The 21,074-nt window shown below is 44.6% G+C and overlaps 1 protein-coding gene across 3 annotated transcripts in view; it reads left to right on the forward strand.

Annotated features, from left to right (window-relative positions):
- clpb (ClpB family mitochondrial disaggregase) overlaps positions 1 to 21,074 on the forward strand; it is a 134,861-nt gene that overhangs the window by 39,918 nt on the left and 73,869 nt on the right. The gene's annotated exons all lie outside the window — the stretch shown is intronic.

Raw genomic sequence — 21,074 nt, forward strand, 5'->3', positions numbered from 1 at the left:
CTTGAGGAAGGATGTGAGGGTGCTTGAGTGGGTACAGAGGAGATTGACAAGAAGGGTTCCAGGGATGGCGGCTTTTGCTTTAAGACAGAGCAGTGGTCCCAGTATTAACTCCGGCAGAACCCTGCCGCAGTCACCATTATTGTCCTATTTCTGTCCCTCAGCTCCAAGACATCTCTGCAGCAATTGCTCAGGCTAGTGTCCTTGGCTCAACCATCTTCAGCTGCTTCGTCATTGACCTTCCCTCTGTCCTAAGGTCAGAAGTGGGGATGTTAGCTGATGGTTGCACAATGTTCAGCACTAATCCCAAGTCCTCAGATTATGAAACAATCCAGGCCCAAGTGCAACAAGGTATGGACAATATCCTGATTCAAACTGTCAAGTGGCAAGTGACATTCATGCCACATAATTGTCAGGCAATGACCATTTAAGGGCGGCACGGTGGCACAGTGGTTAGCACTGCTGCCTCACAGCGCCAGCGACCTGGGTTCAATTCCCACCTCAGGCGACTGACTGTGTGGAGTTTGCACGTTCTCCCCGTGTCTGCGTGGGTTTCCTCCGGGTGCTCCGGTTTCCTCCCACAGTCTAAAGATGTGCGGGTCAGGTGAATTGGCCATGCTAAATTGCCCGTAGTGTTAGGCAAGGGGTATATGTATGGGTGGGTTGCGGATCGGTGTGGACTTGTTGGGCCGAAGGGCCTGTTTCCACACTGTAAGTAATCTAATCTTGAATAAGAGAGAATCTGACAAGTGGCTTTTGACATTTAATAGTGTTACCATTGTTGAATACCTGTCAGAACACCCTGAAGGTTAACATTGACCAGAAACTGGATTTGACAAATTATAGATATATAATGTGGCTACAAGAGTATGTCAAAAGCTGGGAATCCTATAGCAAATAACTCCTTTCCTGACTCCCCACTTGCCTGGATGGGTGCAGCTCCAACAACACTCAAGAAGCTTGACACCATCCAGGACAAAGCAACTGCTTGATTGGCACCACATCCACAAACATCCACTGCCTCCTCCACCGGTGCTCAGTCGCAGCAGTGTGTACTATCCTTAAGATACTATCTGAAGAAATTCATCCATTCTCCTTAGCAGCACACTCTAAACCCAGAACCACTTCCATATAAGAGGTCAAGGGCAACAGATACATGGGAACAATACTTGCAAGTTCCCCTCTAAGCCACTCATCATCCTGACTTGGAAATATACTGCTATTGCTTCAATGTTGCTGGGTCACATTCCTGGAACTGCCTCAATGTCTTTACACCAAATGAACTGCAGTGGTTCAAGAAGGCAGTTCAACATCAACTTCAAGGAGCAACTAGAGGTGAGCAGTAAATGCTGGTCAAGCTAGCAACACCCACATCCCAGAAAGAAATATTAAAATAATTTTTTTTTTAGATTACTTACAGTGTGGAAACAGGCCCTTCGGCCCAACAAGTCCACACCGACCCGCCGAAGCGCAACCCACCCATACCCCTACATATACCCCTTACCTAACACTACGGGCAATTTAGCATGGCCAATTTACCTGACCCGCACATCTTTGGACTGTGGGAGGAAACCGGAGCACCCGGAGGAAACCCACGCAGACACGGGGAGAACGTGCAAACTCCACACAGTCAGTCGCCTGAGATGGGAATTGAACCCAGGTCCCTGGCGCTGTGAGGCAGCAGTGCTAACCACTGTGCCACCGTGCCGCCTCAAATGCTAGGACATGGTCACCAACTCTGAGATGAACTTTCAGTTCCAGGTTTTCTTAGTGAGATTTGAACCTGTGTAACCAGAGCATTCGCCTAGGCTTCTATATTGCTAGTCCAATGATGACAATATCCTGAGTCTAGAATTTCTGCAGTTTCCACCCTTGCTTCCTTTTTATACAATCTCTGCACACTCTTCAAGGACTTGATGTTCTTCCTGAAGTCTGCTGTGCAGATTTGTGATTGATCCTTGTGAGTTTATCAAGCTTCCGATTTAGCGCTTCTGTACCAATCTGCTTAAACACTTCCTGTGATAGCAAGTTCCACCTGCTTCCCAGTCTGCTAGTTAAAAATGTATCACCTAAATTCTCAATTGGATTTGTTACTGGTTTTGTTACGTGGATGACCCCTAGTTCTGGCCTCTACCATGAAAACATTTTCTCTACATCTACTCAGTTTGTGTCCTTCACAGTGTTCCAAGGCTTCTATAAATTCACTACTTAGTCTTGCCTTTTCTCAAGAATAGACCTCCCACCACCCATATCCCAGCCCAGTCCCAAACTATTTGAGCATTCCTGACTTCTTGGTTCTGGTATTCTTGTAAATCTTTTTAACATCTTACATGGTGCCTTAGTGGCTTTTTATTTTAATAGTGTGCAGACCTGAACTGTTCACAGAATTCCAAGTGTAGTTTAGCCACAGGGTTCTGTACAAGTTTAACATAACATCCCTGCTTTGAAACTCCCATTACTGCAGAAAGAAACCTCACTATTTTGCACTTTTTGTGTTTGATTCGCTGACCTGTAGGAAGAGGGGAAAAAGGAAAGATATATATAAAAAAAGGCTATTTATTCCTTCAAGCTGACCTCATGAGTGGAAAAAGGCTATTTTACCGGCCGTTCACCCATTATTACTCTGTGCACCTCCGCCCGACCCTTTTGTACCTGACTATTTGACTAAGTACTTCAATAATTGATAGGCCTGTTGACTCAGAACCCAATCGATCAGACCATTCCAACAAGCAATAAAATATTACACTTTAATAATGAAAAGCATCATTTTTCCCCTTTCACTTCCACGGATCTCTGGCCTTTGAACCAGGGTAGCTCATAAAGATCTGCCTGGCCAACCTCTTCCCTCCCCAACCCCCTGCCTAGCGTTTCTTTATAAAGGACAGGCAGCTGTCCCTGGCCTTGTAATGTCTTGTTGCCTTCTGCAGTGTCACAGCATTCCCTCTCATCAGACTCCTGGTGAAGGCCACAACCTTTAGGCCCCAGAGCCTTTGAGCAATTAGTCACCACCCACCAGCCCGTCTTTATCTGCGGGTCAACAGCTGGGTGACACCGCAGAGCGGCTGCAGCACGTTTAGAGGCCTCAGCTTATAATATTTGATTAATAACCTCCACGCTCACCCACCCCAACGCCTGTCCTTTTCTCTTCCTCTCGCTCCTGTGCAAACCGGACACAGAGATTCTCCAAACTGGGATCGATCCGATCATCTGTGGGGAAATCTATCCGTCACTGGTGTGAAGTAAGCCCAGTAAATGATGGGCCTGACTTTCTGAGGTGCAGAGTTCACTGACTTTGACTGTTTTTTTTCTCTCTCTCAGCAGCTCTATTGGAATTGCAACTTTACTGGGCAATGGGGGAGGGGCAGAATGAGTAATTCAAAAATCAATATGTGTCATAATAAAAGAACGGCACAATAAGTGGCACAGAATTTTTTTCCAATTGTTTAACCCTTGCAGCTCAGTCAGATAATGTGAGTTTAGTTGGTTCCCTGCCCATAGGAATGGGAGGAGGCCATTCAGCCCATTCAGGCCTATCCCAACATCTAGTTAGATCATGGCTGAACTGAACCTCAGATCTACCTCCCAACCTTTGCTCCCTGTCCATTTTGAACAAAACATTTATTGATCTTGTTCCTGTAAATTTAAATCAACTCACCTGTTGCTGATGGGATGTTGGGAATCCTCTGGATTTGATTATTCCAATGTTTTCCTGCCTGACCCCTATCCCAACTTGTAGTGACTCCCTTTCACCTACCCTACTGCTGATTACATTGTACAGTAGCTCCACAGTTTAAATGTTGACACCCTTGTTTTCAAATCCCACCATTGCTCCTGATCCTTGTAATCTCCTTCATTTCTGCAAACCTCCAACATCTCTGCACTCCTTCACTTTTGGCCTCTGAAGCATCCCTAGTTTTGGTCATTCATGGCCGTGCCTTCAGCTGCCTGTGTCCTGAGTTCTGCAATTGCCTCCCTATACCTCTTTGCATCTCCACATGTCTCCTCCTTCCAAGTACAACCACTTGAACATGTCATTGTTATGCTGCATCTTAACCATGACACTATTTGTGTCACTGAAAATTGTTTGCTGTGTCCTTCCTCACGCCAAGTACCAGATTGACACTAGATACTTGAGTCAGTGTAGGTACAATGAGCTGAATGGCCTTTTTCTGTACTGTTAGAATTCTGTGATTCATCCATCAATCCCTGAGCTCGTTAAATAACACCAAACTGTGCTTCACAGATGCTGCCTTTCCTACTGAGTTTTCCCAGCCTTTTATCCTTTGTTTATATTTCAGACTTTCGGCACCTGTAGCATTTCCCTTTTGTGACATTGACCTCTCTCCTGGCAAGCCCTCCGTTTTGGGATTCTCACCCTTGTTTCCAAATCCCTCCACGGTCTTGCCCCCCCCTCCCCACGTCTATAATCCTCAATAGCCCCACACTCTCCAGGAGCTCTGTGCCGTTCCAGTCCTAGCCTGTGGAGCATCCCTGATTCTAATTGCTCCACTGTTGACAGGTGTCATTCAGCTGGGCCCTAAGCTCTGGAATTCCCTCCTGAAACCCCTCTCCTTTGAAATCCTCATGTAAAGTCTGTCTCTTTGACTCAGCTTTTGGTTATCTGTTCTAATTACTCCATGTTTGGCTTTGTGCTGGATTGTGTCCAACAATGCTTTCGGCCAACACTTCAGTGTAATATTTATCCTGCAACAGCTTCAGTAAAAGCAGATTAAGTAAGTCTTTATCATTGTTGCCGTGTGTGGGATTTTGCAGTGGCTACTGGCTGTTGCACTTCCTACTTTACAACAATGACCGCATTTCATTGGCTGTGAAGTGATGTGGAGACATGCTGAACTCAGGAAAGGTGCTATAGAAATGCATGCTTATCCTTTTTGGAAGTGTACCGAGGCATTTCCTGCATTCAGGAAACTGTGTAGAAACACGTTATTTTCCTCAGTATAAGCCTACACTGAGTAAAGTGTTCATTCTAAAGAAAGGATGCAAGTGAACCCACACATTTTGCTAAAATACTGATTATTGCACATGAAAATGCAGTTTTATTGTGTTCAGTGATATGGAGAGTGACAGAGAGAGACATTAGGCACAGACTCTCACAGCCAAAGACAATGCACTGAACAGTGAGAGACAGGAAAAGACAGGCTGGTAGCAGTTTGCCCAGCACCATTGTCTGGTTACGTTCCAAAATTAGGCTGGTTACTGCAGTCTGGTAAACAGTGATTCAGTCTGAGAGACTATAAACAGTTTTTGAAAGTTGCCCTTTCACCTCTGGTAAATGGAGCCACACGAGAAACACAGTCTCACGAACACGGCACATACGTCTGTGGAGTTATGTCCAGCTGTTTCTGTTCCATTCTCCTGTGACGGGTCAAAGATAGAGAGTACTCTGTTTCCTTATTGATTAGGCCTCCTGTTTTAAAGCAATTACACTTTCCACCCTCCTCTTCAGTGTTCTGAAAGAGGACAGGGATCTTGAAGATGGGAATGGGGTAGTGGCTGGGGATGCAAGTATAGGGGAGGACAGAAAGAGGGGATCCCAGCAAAAAGAGACAAAGCATCTGCTAGCTTCCAGTTGGCAGTGCAGACAAATGTGGCAGCTTCCCTTGCCTGGAGGTATGAGCAGGCTCCAAAACCTAGGGCACGTGGAAGAAACAAGAGGTCTTGACCAGGTCAAGTGAGACAGAGAGCAGAATGCAGCAGGATGTCTCGTCTGAAGAGCATTTATTAACTCTGCACTTGTTTAACAACAGGCTTTAGCAATGGAAGGGAGAGGAGGGAATTAGAAAGGGGCCATGTGGGTGGGGTGGGGGTGAAGTTGTTGTTTAATGATGTGCCCTGAGGATACATCAGTTTGTGGTGATGTGTTGTAGGGGTAACAGGATACTGCTAGGGGACAGGTGCACAGAGCAGTGTCTGTTTTGTGTCAGTGATCAAGGTTCCCAGCTTGGAGAAAGCAGTTGTAGCACAGGGAATAGAATCTGTCAATGTTTTCTTTTTCCCTTTGTCCTTCCCTCCCCTCCCGAAGCATTGCTCCCTACCAAATCCTAAAGCCGTATCTGGCAGTCACTATCCCCAGTCCTTCCTCAGTAACTGTTCTTCATATTTGGTATCAGCTTAGTGCTGAGTAGGTAACACCTTCTGAAGAAGGGTCACTGGACCCTGGACATTAACTCTGCCTTCTCTCCACAGATGCCTGAATTTCTCCAGCAATTTCTGTTTATGTTTCTGATTTCCAGCATCCGCAGCCCAGGTCCTACTCCAACAGATTGTCTCGAGCTCGAGGCTGGCATTCTAGTGTGGTGCTAAAGAGCACAGTGTTGTGAGAGGGGCTGTATTTCAGATGTGACACTGAGATGAATAATAGAATAGAATCCCTACAGTGTAGAAGCAGGCCATTCAGCCCATCAAGTCCACACCATCACTTCAAAGAGCTTCCCACTCAGAATCAGACCCCCCCACCCTATCCTGTAACCCTGCATTTCCCAAGGCTAATCCGCCTAGACTGTACATCCCTGGACACTATGCACAATTTAACATGGTCAGTCCATCCTAACCTACACACCTCTCAAAACGTTGTCTCTCCTCCTCAAATGCTGCCTGACCGGCTGTGCTTTTCCTGCACCACACTTCTCCTCCCATACAGCACCCAGAGGAAACCTACACAGACACAAGAAAATTGCAAACGCCACACAGGCATTCACCCGAGGGTGGAATTGAACCCCGGTCCCTGGCGCTGTGAGGCAGCAAAGCTGACCACTGAGCCACCGTGCTGCCCTGAGACCTTGTGTGTTCCCTCAGAAAAAAAAATCACCAACTGCTGTGTTTTTTCAGTTGGTATTTATTTATCCATTAGAATTAGGTAGAATTTTCATCCATTCCATCTTTTAATTGCCGTTGAACTGAGTAGCTTGCTCGGCCATTTGAGGGGTAATTCAACCACATTGCTCTGGATCTGGAATCACATGGAAGCAGATCAGGCAAGGGTGACAGATTTTATTCTTGAAAGGGCATTAGTGAAACACTTGGGTTTTTGCAACAATTGATATCGTCGTGGTCACAGCTACTGAGACCAGCTTTCATTGAAGTTAAATTCAGCCATGGAGGCATGGCTGCAGAGTATTAGCCTCAGTCTTGGGATTGCTAGTCAAGTAACAATACCCTAATGTGACATCCTTCAAGATTTTAAAACTTTAAACATTCAAGTCGCAGAAAAAAGGGTCATCATTTAAGACAGGGACTAGGAGGAATTTCTTCTCTCAGTGGGTAGTGAATCTGTGGAATTCTTTATCACAGGGTAACAACAGACATTTTTAATCCGTAAGGGAATTAAGGTCATGGGGAATGACCATTGAGATGTTATGGATGCCATAAGAAAATGGGAAGACTGGAGAAACTGAGGATGTTCTCCTCAGAGAAAAGAAAGTTGAGGAGGGACCCATAAGATATCTGTGCAAAAGCAGGCCATTCAGCTCGAGTTTGTACTACCATTCAATAAGATCCTGGCTGATCTGATAATCGTGTAAAAAATGAGGTCTGCAGATGCTGGAGATCACAGCTGCAAATGTGTTGCTGGTCAAAGCACAGCAGGTCAGGCAGCATCTCAGGAATAGAGAATTCGACGTTTCGAGCATAAGCCCTTCATCATCTGATAATCCTCAATTCCACTTTCCTGCCTTTTCCCCATGACCTTCATTCTCTTACTGATTAACAATGTCTGTTGTTATCCTCAGTGATAGAGAATTCCAGTGATTCACTACCCGCTGAGAGAAGAAATTCCTCCTCATCTCTGTCTTAAATGGTAACCCTTTTTTCTGAGACTTGAATATTTAAAATCACAAAAGGATTTTGCTTGAGTAAGTATATGGGAATGAAGTGCAGGAGTAGGCCTTTCAGTCCTTTTGAGCTCGTTCCACTGTTCACTAGGTCATGGTTGATCTTTTATCTCAATTTCACCTTCGTGCACTATGTTACGTTCTTTACACAGAACACGGAACAGTGCAGCGCAGGAACAGGCCCTTCGGCCCACCATGGCTGTGCCAGCCATGATGCTGTTCTAAACTAGTCCCATTTGCCTGAACATGGTCCATATCCCTCTCTTCCCTTTCCTGTCCATGTGTCTATCTAAGTGCCTTTTAAATGTTGCTCTTTTATCTGCTTCTCCCACCTACCCTAGCTGCGTGTTCCAGGCACCTGCCACCCACTGGGTAAAATAAAAAACCTTGCCTTGCCTTGTACATCTCCTTTAAGCTTTCCTCCTCTCACTTAAACCTATGCCCCCGGAAAAAAATCCAATCTGGGAAAAAAGATTCCGATTTTCCATCCTATTCCTAATTCTCTTAATTTTATAAACATCCCTCAGCCCTTGACACTCTCGCGAAAACAATCCAAGTTTGTCCCACCTCTCCTTAGAGCTAATACACTCCAATTCAGGCAACATCCTGGTAAACTTGATTTACCAGGTCTCCACCTCTTTGCTATAGTGTGGCAACCAAAACTGCACACAATGTCCCCAATGTGACCCCTGACTAAATATTTATGCAGATACAACATAACTTGCCAGATTTTATACTGAATGCCCTGAGCGATGATAGCACACATGCCACACACCTTCTTTATCATCTTCTCGACTTGTGTTTCCACTTTCAGAGAGCTATGGACTTGCACTCCGGGATCCCTGTGTCTATCAGTACTCCTAAGGCTCCTGCCATTTCCTGTATACTTTTCTCTTGTATTTGACTTTCCAAAATGTATCACCTCACACTTTTCCAGATTAAACTCCATCTGCCATTTCTCCATCCTGCTTTCTGGCTGATCTACATCTTGGTGTATCTTTTAGCAGCCTGTTTCACTGTCCATAACTCCACCAATTTATAAGCCTTCTACAGATTTACTAATCGGGCTACTGACATTTTCATTCAAATCATTTATATATATTACAAACACCACCGGTCCCAACTCTGGCTCTTGTGGAGCACCACTGGTCACAGATCTCCAGTCAGAAAAACACCCCTCCACAACTGTTTGCTATGTTTCCTCTGACCAAAACAATTTTGTATCCAACCTACCAACTCCCTGTGAATCCCCTGTGATTTTTAGACCAACTTACCATGAGGGATCTTGCTAAAAGTTTTAGTAAAGTCCATGCAGACAACATCCACTGCCCTACCCTCATCAGTCACCTTTGTGACTTCCTCAGAAAACTCAATCACATTTGTGAGCTCAGGTCTCCCTGCACAAAGCCATGCTGGCTATCCCTAATAAGCCATTTGTTTCCAAATGTGAGTAAATCCTGTCCCTAAGAATCTTCTCCTATAATTTCCCTACCAATCTCAGGCTCATAATTTCCTGTTTATCTTTGCTGCCCTCCTTAAATAAGGGAACAACATTGGCTATTCTCCAAGATTAGAGTGGTGCTGGAAAAGCAGGTCAGGCAGCATCCGAGGAGCAGGGAAATTGATGTTTTGGGCAAAAGCCCTTCATTAGGAATGGCTTCATCAGCCCTTGGCTGCTGCCTTACCTGCTGTGCTTTTCCAGCACCACTCTAATCTTGAGTCTAATCTCCAGGATCTGCATTACCCACTTCTGCCTGTTGATTATTCTCCAGCCTCCTGGGACCTCTGTGGCTAAAGAGGATGTAAAGATCTCTGTCAAGTCCCCAGCAATCTCCTCCCTTACCTCCCTCGGTATCCTGGGATAGATCCCATCAGGCCCTGGGGACTGATCCACCATTTTCAAGGCTCTCAACACCTCCTTCTTAATAACGACATGCCTTTGAATATCAACTTTATTTACTTTGTTTGTAAAAGACATGTAGAAATTCTTCACACTGACAGGTGATTGGTTAACCAGATGGCACAAATTTAAAAGTGGGTGCTCCTTCACTGCACGTGCTACAGCGGTTCAAGAAGGCAGTTTACCATCAACTTGCCAAGGACAACTCGGGATGGGCAAGAAATGCTGGCTCAACCATGATGCCCACATCTCACTCACAAATGATTTTTTTTTACACATGGGTTGTTATATTCTGCAGTGTACTACCTGAAAGGGCAGATCCACGAATAAGTTTCAAAAGAATTGGATCGGTATCGGAAAAGATAAAATTTGCAGGGCTTTGGGGAATGGGGTTACAAACTCAAAAGCTCTTCCAATGCATAATGAGCAGAAATACACTGAACCTTTAGAAGGCTAGGCAGGGGAACTCAATTGGACAGGAGGAAAATCTCATCTTTTCAACAGCATGTAAAGGTTTCGCTGTCAGGTTTTCCAAATCTTTAGGAGGGTGAGTTTCCTGTTTGGGAACTTGATTGCATTCATTAGTGTGCTATGAATATTCATCAACACCCCAGCCTGCTGGAATGGCAGTTATTGGTGCAATCTGTTTTAAAAACAGGACACCTATTGGTTCTCACAACTAATTATATTTTTGAGGCATTTACATGGTGGGTTAGAGTTCACCTTCCAAGATCACGAGGGTACAAACCTCTTCAGTGAACTGGCTCCTTCATAACAAAGCTGTTCTTTTGTGCAAATACTCCCCACATTGATCAGCTCACGAGAAGTTAAGGTTAGAGGAGAAAGATTTAAAAGGGACCTCAGGGGCAACTTTTTCATGCAGAGGGTGGTGTGTGTATGGACTGAGCTGCCAGAGGAAGTGGTGGAGGCTGATACAATTGCAACATTTAAGAGGCATTTGGATGGGTATATGAATAGGAAGGGTGTGGAGGGATATGGGCCGGGTGCTGGAAATGGGACTAGATTAGGTTGGGATATCTGGTTGGCATGGATGAGTTGGTCTGAAGGATGTGTTTCCATGCTGTACATCTCTCTGACTCGAAGTCTCAGTTATCTGCAATCTGGCTTGCTGTTGTTAAACCCTGAGTGTTAGGGGTGAAGTGTGCCCAGGCAAACAGGTGTGCCCACCTGAGGCAGCTGCAGTGGATGATGCCAGCAAACCTGACTGGTACAGGCAAACGGGGCTGAACTGTCAAAGGCAGAATGATGAGCCGATGGCACGTGAGTTGCTAAGGATGTTTCTTTTATATTTTAATTGTGAATCCTGTTGTGAGACCGGCAGTACCACTGCACCGCACATTGTACCACATTGACAGCTGTGACGAAGTAGGTAAAAACAATGACTGCAGATGCTGGAAAGCAGATTCTGGATTAGTGGTGCTGGAAGAGCACAGCAGTTTTCCTGATGAAAGGCTTTTGCCCGAAAAGTCGATTTTCCTGCTCCTCGGATGCTGCCTGAACTGCTGTGCTCTTCCAGCACCACTAATCCACAAGCTGTGGTGAAGTGGCAGATATTGATTGCGCATGAGTATGATGCTCTTGAAAGTAGCCGAGAGTCTAGGTGTTTGTCTCAGAAATTCTTGCCTGTAAAATTCAGCACTTTACCTGTGCAAATGTAGCTCATCGCGTGGGGAAAACCCAACCTGCCCCTGAGCGAAAACTGCTCTTACATGTGCCTCCATACTGACTGTAAAATGCTCCCCATAGGCTGGTCTCCCTCAGTGTTGCATAGTCCTGTTTCTTTTCGCCATAGCAGGTCAGTAAGTGTATTGAGCTGGGTTCTGGGCAGATGAACAGTCTGGAGAATGTGAAACTCGGCCTTGTCAACTGATTGCGATCTCCACCTTTGTTAGGTCCTATTAGCAGAAATGGAGTCCATTTCACATCCTGTAATCTTGTACATTTACTCAGGTCAGAGTGTTATCTTCTCCCAACCCCAGCTCCAACAGCTGATGTTCTATTTTGTAAACATTTTAAATGGCCCTGGCACACACTCAATTCAGAGTGGAGAGAGCTTGCGTATGTGCCTTATCTTATCACTTCTTCTCGATGCTGCTGAGCATAACACATGCGCGCGCACGCGCACACACACACACACACACACACACACACACACACAATTGTTGTGAGGACAGCTGTGCAAGTAAACCCACTTGATGGGCAGCAATGTGTCACATTTGGTTGCAGCAGGACCCACAATTATCAATAAGGTCAGTAGCCATTTTTTTTGGTCGTTAACAAAGAGCAGTGGAAGAAGTCGCTTAGCTTTTAGTAGGCCACTAGATACTTACTATGCAGAGAATGGATTTTATAATCCTGGATGGGTAAGCACTGCACTGTCTGAAGAACGGAGTTTTGGATGAACCATTCACTCAGGGGCTGGGTGCCTCCAGGTAGATATAAAGGACCCTGTGGCATTAAATTGGAATACACTTGGATTGTAGAATGAATCAGCACATAACAAGACCACTTGACCCTTCAGGCCTGCACTGGCCATCCAATTATGTTGTGATTTGGAGATGCTGGTGTTGATCTGGGGTTTACAAAGTTAAAAATCTCACAACACCAGGTTATAGTCCAACAGGTTTAATTGGTTGACTCTAGATCTTTTGACAATTACCTTAAGCCTGTGTCTGTCATGGTTCAGTGCACAGTGTTCATGCCTCAGGATGACAGGTTTCCAGGTTACAATGTTTGAGCACAAAGGTCCAAGCTGATGGACACAATCCAGTGCTGAGGGAGCACCACATTGTCAGAGGGTCAGTACTGAAGGAGGTTGCACCGTTGGAGGTACAGTGCTGAGGGAGTGTTGCACTGTCAGAGGGTCAGTGCTGAGGGAGTGCTGCATTGTTGGAATGTCGGTGCTGAGGGAGTGCTGCACTGTCGGAGGGTCAGTGCTGAGAGAGCGCCTCACAGTCGGAGGGTCAGTGCTGAGGGAGGTTTCACCGTTGGAGGGACAATGCTGAGGGAGTGCCGCACTGTCGGAGGGTCAGTGCTGAGAGAGTGCCGCACTGTCACATTAGGTAAAATGAAATCAGATTTTCTGGTCATTATCTTACTGATGATAATGGAATCTTGCTGCCCATATGCTGGCTGCTCTTTTTCTTATTAAAAAAGTAAAATTGCTATTGTCCCAGAGGATCATAGGACTGCTCTCTCATTAGAGAGAGAGAGAGAGAGACACACACACACAGACAACTGGTGGTGGTTTAACCTGGGAATGCCTCAGACAAGGGGGTGAGGTTGGGAAGGTGGGATCTTCGTGGTGACCTCAGTTAAGATTATGCAGTTGTTTCTCATTTCAATCAAGGATTATGGAACAAAAGCAGGAAACTGGCTTTGAGATTTATTAGATCAGCCATGGCCTCATTGAATGGCCAACTTTTGCTCCTGCATCTTCTGCAGAACCCAGATTTGAACACCGACTGAGGACTAACTTGTGATTTACAAACCTTTAGCATTAGTTGTTTTTGTGTTCTGTTGCTGTGTGTTATAAAGACACCTATCCTGTTTGGTATTTTTCAATAATCTTATCTGGCTTTCCTTCTGAATGCAAAGAAAATAAGGCAACAGTTTGCATTGATATAGCACCTTTAAAATATTCCAAGGCACTTTGCAGGAGTTTTATCAAACTAAATTTGACACTCAGCTGCTTACAGAGATATTGGGACAGGTGGCCAAAAGCTTGGTCATAAGAGAAGTTTTTTAAGGAGCATCTTGATGGAGGAGAGAGGTGGAGAGATTTAGGGAGGGGCTGTCAAAGTTTTGGGCCAAGGCAACTGAAGGCAGGGCCAATAGTGGAGTATTTAAAAGCACCAATACTCTTGAGTTCGGGTTTAGAGGGCTGCAGAAGTCTCAAAAGGGTTTTCATGCTGGGTGAGGTTACAGAGACAGGGAAAGGTGAAACCATGAGGTTGAAAATGAGGATGAGGAGTTTAAAATTGACTGGAACTAATGATTTTTGGGGAGTGCAGTGGGTGGTGAATGAAATGGCCTTGATACAAGTTAGAATGCAGATATCTGTTTCTGATTCTATTTTCTGTATTCCAGCATTTGAAATGCCAACTTAAACTGAGGAAATGACCGAGCAGGTCAGAAGTCTTTGTACCATTTCTTAAATGTTATTTCACAGCTCCCTCTGTCTCCCATAGGGAGAACTCATGGCCTAACAGCACGGCCTGAGAAGCAGTGGCAAACTTCCAATGTTTCTCTCTGTCCAGTTGGTGGATTTTATTTCTAAATACCTTGACTCCTCCACACCTTTAAATAATGATTCCTTAATGATTTGCTCAGTAATTTATGGCCTGAGCTGCGATAGTATTATATTGCAGTCATTTTTCTATCCTCATTGATTGTGTGGTTACTGTGTCATTCCTTAATGATTAGGCAAATTCCATTATTGATGAAAAGGAAACTAATTGAGAGTGAGTATTAAAGCAACTGCTCTGGCCTTTAAACAAAGAGTACTACAGCCACACTCGTTGTTTCCCAGGGTTCATTTTGCCTGTCTCTCACTCTCACCTGATTCCAATATAGAACATGATAAGGTGGAGGTGCATGGCATGACTGGGAAATAGATGGAAATGAGAGAGAAAGCAGAAGAAGGGTAACTGGAAAGCAATGAGCAGAAAGAGAGAACGTAATAGGGATACAGAAAGAGAGTGATATTCAGAAGGAAAGAGAGAAATGCAGAGACAGTGGGAGAAGGCAGAGGTGCATCTGAGGCAGCTGAGCTTGCCCTTGTATTCTTGAGACTGGGACATAGTCTGCAAAGAAGCAACCCATTCAGTCTATGCACCTCTTGTCAAGAAGAATGACGAGAAGGAAATGGGTGAGTCTCTGCCACCCACCTATGCCTCGCAAATAACAAAGAAGTCATCCAGACAGTGTTGCTTTGTTAGATCACCAGTCAGGCTTTACTTGGAGAATTGTGTTAATATTAGGTATTACATTTTAAGAAGGATGTCAGAGTTCTGGAGAGGATGCAGAGGGAGATGAACTGATGTTAATATCTGAATGAAAAGAGGGGCTTCAGTTATGCAAAGAGTCATGACGTGCTAGAATTTCTCTCAGAGCAGAGATGGTTTAGGAACAGATCATATAATAAAGGTGTTCAAAACCTTAGAGGTCTACAGCACAGAAAAAAAGGCCATTTGGTCCATTGAAATTTTGTTGGTCAAAAACAACCATGTAATGACTCTAATCCCACTTTCCAGCTCTTGGCCGTAGCTTTGTTTATCTTATTCATTCATGGGATGAGGGCAACGCTGACTGGGCCAGCATTTATTGCCCATCCCTAATTACCCAGAGGGCAGTTAAGAGTCAATCACATTGCTGTGGGTCTGGAGTCACATGTAGGCCAGACTGGGTAAGGATAGCAGTTTCCTGCCTTAGCCAGAACCAGATAGGTTTTTCCAACAATTGACATTGGATTCATGGTCATCGTTTGCTCTTCATTCCAGATTTTACTGAGTTCAAACTACACCATCTGCCGTGGTGGGATTAGAACCTGGGTTCCCAGAACATTTCTGGATCAACAGTCTAGCGATAATGCCACTAGGCCATTGTACCTTGGTATCACAAGTTCATATCTAAATACTTCAACGTGATGAGGGTTTCTGCCTCCTTTACAGGCAGTAAGTTTCAGATTTCCACCACCCTCTGGGTGAAAATGTTGTTTTTCACATCCCACTCTAAACCTGCTGGTTCTTATCTTAAATCTATGTCCCTGGTTGTTGATCCCTCCATCAAAGGGAAAAGTTTCTTTCTGTCTACCCTAGATTTGCACTTCAAAATTTCATATCTCAATGATAATCTCTCAGTCTCATGATTTCCATGGAAAACATTCCCAGTCTGCCTTCATATCTGTTGCTTGTTCCCTTCTTGAATAATGGTACCACATTGGCTGTCCTGCATAGCTCTGGTATCTCTGCTGTGGCTAGAGAAAAATTTAAAATTATTGTCAGCACCTTTGCCATTTCCTCCCTTGTCTCACTCGAATACTTGGGATACATTTCATCCGGCTCTGGATGTTTATCAACTTCTAAGCCAGCCAGACCACTCAGAACCTTCTCTCTTGTGTTTGCTAATTTCTTTAATTATATCACAGATCTTCTCCCTGACGTCTATACCAATGACTGTCATTGGATGTAGGTTTGTTTGCTGAGCTGGAAGGTTTGTTTTCAGATGTTTTGTCATCATACTGGGTAACATCTTCAGTGGGCTTCTGGATGAAGCGGTGGTGGGGTGTAGCCCACTTTCTATTTATGTTTGGGTTTCCTTGGGTTGGTGATGTCATTTCCTGTAGTGACATCATTTCCTGCAGTGATGTCATTTCCAGTTCTTTTTCTCAGGGGGTGGTAAACAGGATCCAAGTCAATGTGTTTGTTGATAGAGTTCCACTTGGAATGCCATGCTTCTAGGAATTCTCGTGCGTGTCTCTGTTTGGCTTGTCCTAGGATGGATGTGTTGTCCCAGTCAAAGTGGTGTCCTTCCTCATCCATACATCCAGAACTTCAACCTGAATTACAAATCTTCTCAAAACTTGCTATCTCTGTCACTAGTGAGCATCAACACAATTTATTTAGAACTGTGTCTACATCCTCTAGCTCCTTGCACAAATTACCACTGTGCCCTTTAATGGGTCCTACCCTTTTCCTCATTATCCTTTTACCCTTATAATAAATGTAAAATATTCTAGGATTTTCCTTTATCTTAACTTCCATTGTTCTTTCATGCCCTCTTTTTGCTCTCCTAGTTTCCTCTTTCAGTTTCTTGTTGCACATTCTGTACTCCACTTCTGCTGTTTTGAAACTGTGGTAAGGGACATACCCTCCCTTTCTCTTAATCCAGTGCTGTATATCCCTCATTATCCAAGCTTCACAAGATTTGTTGGTCCCACCCTTTGTCTTTATTAGAGCATGTTGACTCTGTACTCTCCATATTTCCTCCTTGAATGTATCCCATCGTTCTAACACAGATTTACCTAAAGTTACCTGCTTCTAGTCCACTGTGGCCAAATCGTACCCAATCTTATTAATATTGACCTTTCGCTAATGTAAAACCTTGCTCCCAGGACCAGCCTTGCAGTTTTACATAACAATCCTGAATATAACGGAGTTATGATCACCGACCACAAAATATTTTAACCACTGCTTGGCTTTATTACCTCCAATTAAGGCAAGGACTGCCACTCTGTCTTTTACGGTCTTCTATGTACTGGCTTAAAAAGCCTTCCTGGATGTGTTTTAAGAATTCCACTCTCTCTAAATCTTTCACACAATGACTACCCCAGTTAATGTTGAGGAGGTTGAAATCCCCTGCTACCACTACCCTATTACTTTTACACTTCTCTGAAATATGCCTGCATATCTGCTCTTCCCTATCTGTTAGGGGCCTATCGTACACTTGCATCAATGTGATTACTCCTTTTTGGGTTGTACCCATATGGCTTCATCTAGGAGCCTTCTAAGATGTCATCCTTCCTACTACTGATTCCCTAATCAATGCTACCACACCCCCTCTTCTTTTATCTCATCTGAAGATACTGTATCTGGGAAGTGTGACACACACATATACACACACACACACACACACACACTCACACTCTCTCTCTCTCTCTCTCTCTCTCTCTCTCTCTCTCTCTCTCTCACAGTGACAGTACTAACAACATGCCGTTGTGGTTTAATGTGTGCACTCAACTCATCTGACTTGGTCCTCGGACTCCCAACACTAATATTTATCCTACCCATGCTTGCCACACTGCTTTGTACTTTAACTGATTTATAATGTCCATACTTTCCTGACTCTCTAGCTGTTTTTTCTAATTTTGGCCTTTAATCTACTCTTGCTGAATTTTCTCTCCAGATCCTAGTTCGCTGCCAATTTAGTTCAAACCCTTCCCAATAACATAGAACAATACAGTGCAGAACAGGCCCTTCGGCCCTCAATGTTGCACCGACCTGTGAACTATTCTCAGCTCGTCCCCCTACACTGTCCCATCATCATCCATGTGCTTATCTAAGGATTGTTTAAATCCCCCTAATATGGCTGAGTTGACTACATTAGCAGGTAGGGCATTCCACACCCTTACCACTTTCTGCGTAAAGAACTTACCTCTGACATCTGTCTTAAATCTATTACCCTTCAATTTGTAGCTATGCCCGCTCGTACAAGCTGACGTCATCATCCTAGGAAAACAATTTTCACTGTCTACCCTATCTAATCCTCTGACCATCTTGTATGTCTCAATCAAATCCCCTCTTAGCCTTCGTCTTTCCAATGAGAACAGATCCAAGTCTTTCGGCCTTTCCTCATAAGACCTTCCCTCCAGACCAGGCAATATCCTGATAAATCTCCTCTGCTAACTTCCTCACAAGGAATGGTCCCATTCGAGTTCAGGTGCAACCCATCCATGTTGTATAGGTCCCACCTCCCACCAGCAGTCCCAATGTCCCAGCAATCTAAAGCCCTCCTTCCAACACTGCTTTTCTAGCCATGCATTCATCCAAACTGACGTCCTATTTCTATCCTCATTAGCACATGGCACCAAAAGTAAACCAGAGATTACAACCTTTTGGGTCCTTTTTCTTTAATCTACGTCCTAACTCACTAGATTCTGCTTGCAGGGCCACATCGCTTTTCGTACCTATGTTGTTGGGTCCAATATGTACCATGATTTCTGACTGTCTACCCTCCCTCTTCAGAATACAATCATCTTCCCTGACCAGGCACCAGGGAGGCAACATACCATGCTGGAGTGTATTTTGTGTCTTTGAAAATGTTTGTGTGTTCCCCTTATAACTGAATCCCCTCCCACCGTAGCCCTGCTGTTCTTCCTCCCATCTTGTGCACCAGACCCAGATATGGCTGCCACTGCTTCCCCGCGCAGTCATCTCTCCTAACAACATCCAAAAGGTTACCCCTGTTAGAAAGGGGGATGGCCACAGAGGATTCCTGCATTACCTGCCTCCCGATACTCTGTCTGGTGGTCACCCGTGCCCTTTCTGCAAGTCAAGTTCAGTCTGCAGCTGCAGTGTGACCATCTCACGTTCTTCAGGACTTGCTGAGCATCGCAGGTGTTCCACCTGTAGTTCCAGCTCTGAGGTACAATTCACCAGTAAAACTGGACACTTCCTGCGCTCATGGTCACTAGGGACAACTCGAGCTTCCATGACTTGCCACGCAGCACAGGAGGAGCTTTTCACAGCTGCAAGCTCTACTGCCATGACTTCCCTTTAGCCCCAGAGTTGCTTACTTTATTAAACAAAATCCCAAATTAATCAACACTCCACTGTCCTTTGATGTAATTGTTTGATCTGTTTTCCCAATCAGCAGTAATGGACCCTCAGTTTATTGTGTCCTGCAAAGAAAATAATACCAATCTTGGATTGAGCATGAGCCCACAGCCTTCTGACTTGGATGCAAGGGTGTTGCAAATTGAGTCACAGCTAGCCACACTCATGAATGTCTTTGAAAAATTATTTAAATGTATACTTGTAATGCAAAGGCTTACAAGGCTATAGAAGTATCTTTGTTGGCAAATGGGATTAGAATAGTTCGGTGTTTAATTTTGACTGGTACGGACTTGATAGGCTGAAGGGTCTTTTTCTATGTAGTAGGTCTCTATGGCAACATGAGGTGAAAGGACAGTGGAAGCAGTCAGCAATAAGGGGAACTGGTTAAATGCTTGAAAAGGGAATCACCTGCAGAGCTGTGGGGCAAGGACTGGGGGAATGGGGCTAATTGAATAGTTATTTTACATAGACGATGGACCAAATGGTCTGCTTTTGTGTTGTATCACTCTATGAAGCCCTGAAGACAACAGATGAGAAATGAAACAGTAAGATTAGTTGAGCCCAGTTGGCATAAACAACGCACAACACATTCCAATGCCCTGAACTGCCCACAAACACTGCCAGGGGCTGCAATCCAAATATATATATATATAGTATATATGTATGATTTTTTAAAGTCATCATAAAACTGTGGAATTGATTGCGTGCAAGCAAGCCATTGCAATGCCACCCTTAGGAGTGTCTCTGTACAGTAGCGATCAATATTGCAAAGAGCAGAGAGTAAATCCTTCACTGCAGCAGACATGCTTAGGGGCACGCCACACATCTCCTGGAGAACGGATATTTACCCAGGCTGTAATCTTGTAAAAAAACTTGCTGCTTGTCAAAGATCTACATTGCCTTTTATCTGTGTTTATTTTTCGATGCATCATTTATATAATTTCGCGATAGGATAATGGATAGCTCTGTGAGAGGCTGGTAGGAACATGTGTGAGTGTATTTCCGATGCCTTATCTTTGTTTATGAATCCTTTCCATGACTTTACTGCAATCTATCACTATTCCTGCAACATGACTGACTGATGCTCACTGGCCCGTTCTAGAACAGGACTTCTCTGTGCCGCCAGTAAATTAGCACAGTGGCTCAGTGGTTAGCACTGTTGCCTCACAGCACCAAGGACCCGGGTCTGATTCCAGCCTCGGGCGACTGTGTGGAGTTTGCACATTCTCCCCGTGTCTGTGTAGGTTTCTTCCAGGTGCTCCGGTTTCTTCCCACAATCCAGGTTAGGTGAATTGGCCGTGCTAAATTTTCCATGGTGTTCAGGAATGTATAGGTTAGGTGCATGAGTCAGGGGTAAATATAGAGGAATGGGTCTGGGTGGGATACTATTCGGAGGTCAGTATAAACATGTTGGGCCGAAGGGCCTGTTTCCACACAGTAGGGATCTAATTCTAATCCTCTTCTCAGTTTGTCATTGCTAGGTCTTATACTTAAGAACTCTGTCCCTGACATCCCTGCTGTGTTACATCTTTGCCCCTGGCCTTCAAAAGCTGTTACTTTACCCCACTTTTCCCTACTGCTCAGAATAGGCCAACAGTTAACGAATTCTGAATTAGTGGTGCTGGAAGAGCACAGCAGTTAAGGCAGCATCCAAGGAGCAGCGAAATCGACTTTTCGGGCAAAAGCCCTTCATCAGGGCTTTGCTGTGCTCTTCCAGCACCACTAATCCAGAATCTGGTTTCCAGCATCTGCAGTCATTGTTTTTACCAACAGTTAATGAAACACAGCGTGGGGCAGTAGTTTGATGAGTTACACTCAGCAGAAGAGAGTGGGTGGGGTGAAGGTGGCACATGGATGTGTAACTGTTGAATTGACAATAGCGCGAAAGTTAGGAATGGTGGTTGCCCGAAGTTGGGATTGCAAAGCGGATCAAGAGGAGGAACAAAGGGAAGGTTGTGGATGGAAGTGTTG

Source organism: Hemiscyllium ocellatum, chromosome 6 (genome assembly GCF_020745735.1).
Source record: "Hemiscyllium ocellatum isolate sHemOce1 chromosome 6, sHemOce1.pat.X.cur, whole genome shotgun sequence".
Lineage (NCBI taxonomy): Eukaryota > Metazoa > Chordata > Chondrichthyes > Orectolobiformes > Hemiscylliidae > Hemiscyllium > Hemiscyllium ocellatum.